Raw genomic sequence first — 8,437 nt, forward strand, 5'->3', positions numbered from 1 at the left:
TAGAGATCTGACCCTCCCACCACCTGGGATGCACGTGTGCCCATCATCCTCATTTCATCAGAGATGAGACGGGACATGAACGGACAAGTTAGGTGACCGGCCCAGGGGCTGCTGGTTGTAAAACAGCAGCCAAGATTGGCAGCTGGATTCCAACCTGCCCCTTCTTCTGCCACGTTTATAGAGAAGTGCATAATTTACCCACTAGGGGGCTTCTGGTACCCGCTCTTAGGAAGGTCTGCAGATAATAGGGAGGGGCCAAAACTCAGAGAGGGAAGGGGCTTGGCCTGGGGGTTTGGTCTACGGAGCCCTGCTGGTGGCCTCGGGTTGCATCACTGTCCCAAAAGGAGGCAGAGCTGTCCTTGTTGCTGCATCTCGGTTTGCCTTCACGGTCCAAATCATTTTGGCTTTGGTCTCCCAAAGATGGGCCACCTTGGGGAAACTGAGGACTCCCAGCACTGCTAAGGGGTCTGTGCATCTCTGCACGCTGACAAAGGCAGGTGGAGGAAGAGAATTATAACACTCAGGTCAACCTAGGTCTTGAGAATGTGCAGCCAAATCTGTCACTAGACGGGAGGGGAAACAGGCTGGGGAAAAGATGGCAAGTCCCAGCCGGCCCAAGGGTGGTCACATCTCAGTGCAAGATTCTCTTCCCTCATGAAGGATGGTGGGCTCATTCGATGAAAATGGGATGGGGTGGGGAGACCAGAAGGTGGTCTCTGGTGGACCATGCTTGGGGACTTCATGTTCTGTCTGCTCATCCCTTTATTCTTTTAAAAAATTACTTATTTCATAGAGAGAGAGAGAGAGAGAGTGCACAAGCAGGGGGAGCAGCAGAGGGAGAGGGAGAAGCAGACTCCCCACCGAGCAGGGAGCCTGATGCGGGACTCAATCCCAGGACCTGGGATCGTGACCTGAGCCAAAGGCAGACACTTCACCGACAGAGCCCCATGGGTGCTCCTGCTTATCTCTTTAGATGGGAGAAGAGCACAGCTTCCTCCTGCAGGGCCCACCGGGACCCTGGTTACCTTGTTGGTCCCCGTGGGGTACACAGTTGGTGATTGATACACTTATAGGGTGCCACACCTCTGACATGCAAAAACGTCACATCTGTGAAAGGCACGTGAAACAGCTGTTGAGAGAAGCTTCTGGCGGGGAGGATGCTGCCCTCCCCCCTCTCTCCCCTACCCGACAGGAGCTCATGACACACCTGCCTGGGCCGGCAGAGTCGGGAGCACGGCCTCAGAGCGCAAGGACCAATGCCGATGCACTCTCCCCTGCGCCCGGCAGGTGGCGCCCGTCCCTCCCCGCAGCCCAGTGGGCACCCGCGTCGCCCATGGGTCGCAGTTGGGGCATCCCATCCCGGGGTGTTCGTTTTGCAGGGTGTGTCTGCTCACAGCTTCCTGAGGGCGCAGCGGACTTTGGCTCCTCCTTCAAGGCCTAGCTCAGGGGCAGCTGCGAGTGGGAGTGACTCTTACTCGGAGCCCAGCCTGGCGTTTGCCTGGGGAAGGTGCTCACATGGGACCTGAAGGAAGGAAGGAGGCTGGGGAAGTCCGAAAGGACTCTGGTGGGCGGAAGGATCCCTGGGTCTCATGTTTCATTTGTTAACAATGAACGGATGTATAAACATATAAAACCATGTTTTTGAATAGGTAATGAGTGCACAAGGAGGGAGGGAGGGAGAGAGGGAGGGGTAGAAAAAGGAAGAGAGGGAAGAAATCCAAGCAGTACAAAAGGGCATAAAGACCTCGGCCTCTCTGTTCCCCCTACCTCCCAGCTCCCTACCCAGAGGCCCCCTGTGGCCCTGGCTTCTTGAACATTCTTCCAGAGGCATCTATCTACCCAGACCTGTGTGCTTGTGTCCAAGTATGCGTGCATTTGGGGGGGTGTGCACAGAGCCACAACTGTGTGGGAAGAAATGGTCTCATCTTGAAAAACCCTTTGGCCAGAAAGATTTGGGTTCGACTAGAGAAAGACCTTCTTGGCAGTTTGTGGGGGTCGGGAGCGGGTTGGAAACTAGACCCCGAGTGGGTGCTTCAGGGCCTGATTCCCAAAGCCTGGGGACAACGCATTGTAGTTTGCAAAGCTCCCCTTCTTTATTTTATGCTCCGTATTGGATTTGGGGCTCCCAACAGCTTGTTCGGGGAGTGTTACAATTTCCCCATTTTACAAAGGGGGACCAGGGCCAGAAGGGCAAAGGGACAGCTCCATGCCACACGGCTTGTGGCAGAGAAGCTGGAGGTCAGAGGTGGGTGTCCTGACTGCCTCTCCCTCCCCCACGATTTTCCAGCTACCCGTGATGAGGGAAAGGGCAGAGGACTTGGGGGCTCTGACCTCTGTGACAGTCGGCGGCCCAGTGCTGGGCAGGCACGTGGGCACCAAACCAGCCACCCACACCCAGGCCCTTCCAGTTCTGGGGTTCCTAAAGCCACTTAGCGACCAGCCTTCAAAATATTTTCCTCTTCTCCTTCCTCCTCCTTCTCCCTCCTCCCTCTTCCCCGCCTTGTCAGGAATCTGTAAGAAGAGTGGAGAGCGGATGATAATTGCCCCCTGCGGAACTCACCTGCCATGAAAGGGTGTTAAATAACACGCAATTTACATGTCTTCCCTGTAGGAAATTATAGAATCAGAGCTTTCAAATTAGCAATAGATTTTTCTAATTGAATCTATTTCCCGGACGGCAGGTGAAGTGAGAAATGATCAGGTAGTTCGGTTTCCCCTGCAAATGGACCACCAGACAATTGAAGGAATTAAATGCTTATTAAAAGTGCAGGTAAAATTGATATTATATTTCTGGGAAATACGTCTGCAGAACGATGCTGCAGGTGCATTTCTGTCCATGCGATCACTTTCGTGACAAGACAAAGGGTGTCTGTGCTCAAGGAGGAAAGGGGACAGATCTGGGAGGAGAACGGGAACTGGCTGGTCGCCCCCGGGCTACCTCCCCTTTCTCCAGCCAATAGCAGGGGGAGTGGGAGAGGAAGAAGCAGGCTCATAGCAGAGGAGCCTGATGTGGGGCTCGATCCCATAATGCCGGGATCACGCCCTGAGCCGAAGGCAGACGCTTAACCGCTGTGCCACCCAGGCGCCCCTCCAGCCAATTCTTAGCACACAGCCAGGCTCCGGGATTTGGGCCTTGCTCTGGTATGTCTTTCCGAGCTTGGTTTTTTTTTTTTTCTTTTCATCTATGCGTGATAACCACAGATGGTTATGGCGAGTGTCGGAATAAGTGAGACAATGCACGTGAAGCACTTAAAATGGTGCTTGGCATACGGTAGGTGCTCGATGATATCGATGTATCTTCCTACTATTACTACGTATCCTTCTGACTTTGCCTTGCGTCTTTATTGTGTGTCACTGCATAATTACTCACCACGATAGCAGTGGCTTAAAACAACACGCGTTTATGATCTATGGTTTCCGTGGGTCTGGAGGCTGGGTAGGGCTGGGTCCTCCCAGCATTAGGGGTTCCTGCAGATTAAAGTCAAGGTGTTGACCCGACGTCTGCAGTCTCACCTGGAGGCTCGACCAGGGAAGGATTTACTTCCAAGCACACGTGGGTGTTGGTGGGATTCAGGTCCTTGCTGGCTGGCAGCTGCTGGCTGCCCTTTGCCTTCTTGCCATGTGGGCCTCTCCAAGATGGCGGCTCAAAACATGGAAGCATGCTTCTCAAAGCCAGTCACGGAGGGAGGCTACTAGCAAGACAGAAGTCAGAATCTTGTGTAACCTCATCACAGAAGTGACATCCATCACCTTGCCCATGGTCCCTGGTTAGAATCAAGTCATAGGGCCTGCCCACACTCAAGGGAATCGGCAGGGGCCTTCTTAGAAGCTGTCCACCACAGCAGTACTCAGGGCCGTGCACACACTTTTGGGTACCGAGGGCTGGCATCTCAGCTGGCTGTGGTTCCTTGCCTATGGAATGCCCCAAACCCATATTCTTTTTTTTTTTTTTAAGATTTTATTTATTTATTTGAGAAACAGAGAGCACGAGCAGGGGGGAGGGGCAGAGGAAGAGGGAGAGGTACACCCAGACTCCCCGCAGAGTGGAGAGCCAGCCAGGGGGCTTGATCCCAGGACCCTGAGACCATGACCTGAACTGAAGTCAGATGCTTGACCGACTAACCACCAGGTGCCCCCCAAACCCACGTTCTTAAGGGGTCTGGGCTGTGAGTAGTACTGCCAGACTGGGTCGTTGTCATTTCCCTTGCTTTTTTCTAGTCCTGGGCCACCATCAGGCACAGGGCGCTCAGACTTCCGGGGTGTGTCCACCCCACCATGTGCTCTGATCTCGAAGGTTCTTTGAGGCCAGGAGTCAACACAACCCTGGAGTCTTTTACTCAGCACAGGAGAAATCTCACTGGGAAAAAAATTCCCACATCTTATTCACTTAGGGGTTGAAAAAAGAATCAGACCTTTCCAACCAAATTTAGAGTTTGCAACATCAGTACTTGAAACGTTGGCCTTGGCACAGGAGAACTGCCACCAAAGGAATTGTCATCCAGCAGAAGCCATGATGGGAGAGATGTTGACATGGGGAAAAACTATCTGAAAGACAGAACCCTCAGTGAAAATGCCGTAGGGCAAATTATTGATCCCTGTGAAAAATAAGCTCTGGAAAGTAAAAATGAAAATAAAAATAAAAATAATAAACTAGAAACAGTTTAGCCACACTTGATAAGATCAGCCAAGAGACTAAATTGACATAAGGAAATTCAATCCGGAAGATCTTACCCTAGAAAATTATTCCATGTCGGTGAAATTCTGAAAATGTTTTGATTCAGAAACAATAGGTCTGAAGGCTGGGCCAGGCATCCTGTCGTCTGTCAAGGCTCACACTGTGTCCCCATCAAGCCCCATGTGGCTCGATAGCGATGCTGACCCAGGCACTATTGATGACAAGGACAGGCGCGCCCCTCCTCAGGGACCCTCAGGGAGGGGGACAGTGGTGTGGTGCTCAGGGCTGGAGCCATAACCAGGCGCCCAAGGCAGACGTTCAGGTGTGGAGACTAGGGGGACCGGCTCTGGGCTCACCCTCGAGGATGAAGGTCCTCCTCGGTCTGCTCGGTCCTGAGCTCAGGAGCCCAGAGCAGGAGACGTGCTGGTGCCCGGGGCCCAGGGGACACAGGGAGAGGGGGCCTGCCATGCTCTGGGCCCCTGGGGTCAGCGTTGGGGTGGGTCAGCTGACTCTGGGAGATTCGAGGGTAAGCAGTGAAGGAAGTCTAGGCAAGAGGGTGGGGAGAAATGACTGTTTATTGAGCACTTACTGTGTGCATAGCACCGACTCATAACAATCCCATGGGGAAGGCACGATTATAATTTGCCCATTTTACACATGAGAATACTGTTTCAGGGTAAGGAAGTCTCTGGTCTAAGGCTACACGATGGGCAGGTTTCAGGCCCACGTCCGTCTGTCTCTCTTCTGTGTCTCTAAAGTCCCCCTCAGGCACGTGGCCTCCTAGTCCAATCTTCCCTTGGGATCCTTTCTTGTGGATTAATCCCCTCACCCCACACCCCCCAATTTTCCCTCTAATGAAAAGCACCCTTGTTTCCCTTGGAAACTCTCCCTCTTGGGAAGGGTTTCGCTCCCCTCTGGCCCTTTGTCCTAGACCTCAGCTTCCAAGCTTTCCCAACCTGGGCCTGGCCAACCCCCACCCCTTCTCCCCTCTTGGGCCCCATCTCAGGAGGCCCCGGTGAGGTCATCCCTGTGTCAGCAGGAGTGGCACAATAGGGCCAGGGTCTGCTTTCTGCTGAAGAGGGAGACTCGGGGTGGGGGAGAGAGGCAGGAGGCTGCAATTATAGGTTCCACAATGGGGCGCTGTCAAGGGGGCCTCTGCCAATTAGAGCCGCAGCAGGAGCTGGGGGAGGGGGAGGGCGCAGGGGGCCGGGCAGGCCTCGAGGATCAGGTCAGGTAGGCTCCAGCACTCATTGTTTGTCTGTGCGTGCATTCATTCATTTATCCACACGCACACACATGTGCCCACACACACATGCACATTCATTCATTCATTCATTCATTCTATTACTATAGTCTGGGCACCTACTGTATGCGAGGCACTGTGTTATAAACAACAGGGACCCAGCAGTGACCCAGCAGAGAGGGCTGGGCTCCTCTGGCACAAACACGGAGGTAGGCCAGACCAGCAAGAAACAATACATATACATGACAGATAAACGTGTGTCACAGTTACGAGGGAAGTGCCACGATGGAAATAAGACAGTGTGAGATCACAGAAAGTGGCAGGCGGGTGGGTGAGGGGCAATATTACTGAGGTGGTCAGGGCAGGCTTCTTGGAGGAGGTGACACCTGAGCTGAGACCTGGTCAGCCATGCCACAACCAGAGGAGGAGTGTTCCAGGCAGAGGACATAAGAAGTACACAGGCCCTGAGTCCGGAGCATGCCTGGCTGTGTGGGGACCAGAAACACGGCCTGTGTGGTGGGAGGGCAGGGCGGGGAGAAGAAGGGAGGCTGTGGGGAGCTGTGGGGTGTTGGAGCTGGCTCTCATCGGCTCCCAAGAGCCACTGCACACAGCTGTTCCCCACTCAGCGTGTAGGCTGGTAGCTTGAAATGGACCATAGTGGCAGAGTTTACACCCTGGAAATCAGCAAAGGCTGCAAATCAGGGCTGTCCCCCTAGGGACCCCACTGTTAAAGGTTCACCAGCTCACCGCTAAGGGTGGGTGTGAGGGGCTCCTGTCTTGCCATGGAGAGCCAGGATTATACTCCCGTGTATTTAACCTGATAACCGCCCCCAGGGCAGCCAGGGGGCTTCTGCCCATTGCACAGAAAGAAGACCGAGGCCCAGACAGGGGAGGACGTAGTCATGGTCATCCACTGCGCTAACCCCCTGGCCACTGGCAGTGGGGTGCCCCTGGGAGCCCAGGCTTTTCTCTTCCAGGATTTGAACACCTCACCCCCCTTCTGAATTCAGGCTCTCCAGGGCCTCACAGTGCCTTGATGATGGGGGCCGCTTGATGGTCATGGACCTTGGTCTTTCCCAGCAGTGAAGGGACTATGTGTGCAGGGCTGTGTGTGTGAGAAAGAGAATGCACAGCAGGTGAACAAGTGAGCATCTTTTCCAAACTATTCACAAGTTCAAGGGGTGAAGTCTTACCAAGACTGGCATCAATTTAGCTCCTGCTGTTTGCAGACACCCCCTAGACGTCTTCATCCACCTTTTCCCATTTAGTCCTTGTGAAGAGGTCTAGCAAGGTTCAGTGACATGAGCAAGGTCACCCAGCTCTTGCCTGATGGAACCGTGTCTGCCTGACCCCCTCACTGGGGCTCCTCCCACTTTGCCAGGCCTCTGTCCCCAAGCCCATCCATCTTTGTAACCCCTATACACACGGCCCATGACTATGCCTCATGACTATAGCACTCTACAAAGCTTTTTCCCAGGAGGGCTCAGGGGACGGGTGACAGCAAGCACTGAGCATTCCAGCTGAACACTTACTATGTACTATGAGCTGTCACCTCTCGGTCCCAATCTCGGGCCTTTCTCTCTACAGCCCTGTGGCAGGGGCCCGGTGTCACCAGCCCCGTTTGACAGATGAGGCTCATGGCGGTTTGTCAGGGCCCTGGGTCTCCCCAGGGTGCTGTAGCTTTCGGGAGGCTGGGTCCCAGCTGTTCCTTGGGCTCAAGACATTCAAGGGGTCGTGAGATGGGCCTAAAGGGAATTCCGGGCAGGAGACCCTGGGAGGGCCTCAGAGAGGACAGAAATTCTTCGTGGCGTCTTTCTACCCCATCTGCTCTGGGTGAATGACAGAGGTGACTTTGGTTCAGACTGCATTTCACCAGCCTGGAAGGAAGGCCCCGGACGGTGCAGGGGCTCCATTGGAGCTGGAGCCTTGGGGAGCTTGAAGGCCCCTATGAGAAGGAGGGGACTGTTAGGCCAGGATCCACCGCCTAGTGGTTGGGATGGCCTCCCCGGCCCCGCCGGAGATGTGGCCACAGGGCTGCTGGCCTCCCAGGGCGCACGGACTTTGGGATCAGCTCTCGGGGAGCCCCTGGGGAGCCTCTCTGACAAGGCACTGTGCATGTCTCCCCCTCCTCGTGCTGCCCAGTCATTTCCAGCTGCCTGGAGGGTGTGGGGTGACCTCCGTAGTCTCTTCTATGAGTCTGACAAATGCCAACCAGCAGGGTTTACAAGGGTGGGGGTGACCACTGCCCCTCCTCCGGACCCACAGTTCCCAGCATGGATGATGACAGCGACGGTACCAACAGTGACATCTGCTGAGTTCACACGCTGGGCCCCGCGCTTTTTAAACACCTCACCTTCCCTGTTAAATATTCGTGATGGCCTCACGAGGCGCGGCTTCAGATTAGCAACGGTCCATTTTCCAGGTGAAGAAATGAGGCCAGGGCAGGGCAGTGACTCGTGCAAGGTCACCCAGCTGGGGAGTGGCAGGCCTGGCGGGGGGGGGGGTGTCCAGCTCCTGGA

Source organism: Ursus maritimus, unplaced genomic scaffold (assembly GCF_017311325.1).
Source record: "Ursus maritimus isolate PB19 unplaced genomic scaffold, ASM1731132v1 scaffold_21, whole genome shotgun sequence".
NCBI classification, from domain to species: Eukaryota; Metazoa; Chordata; class Mammalia; order Carnivora; family Ursidae; genus Ursus; species Ursus maritimus.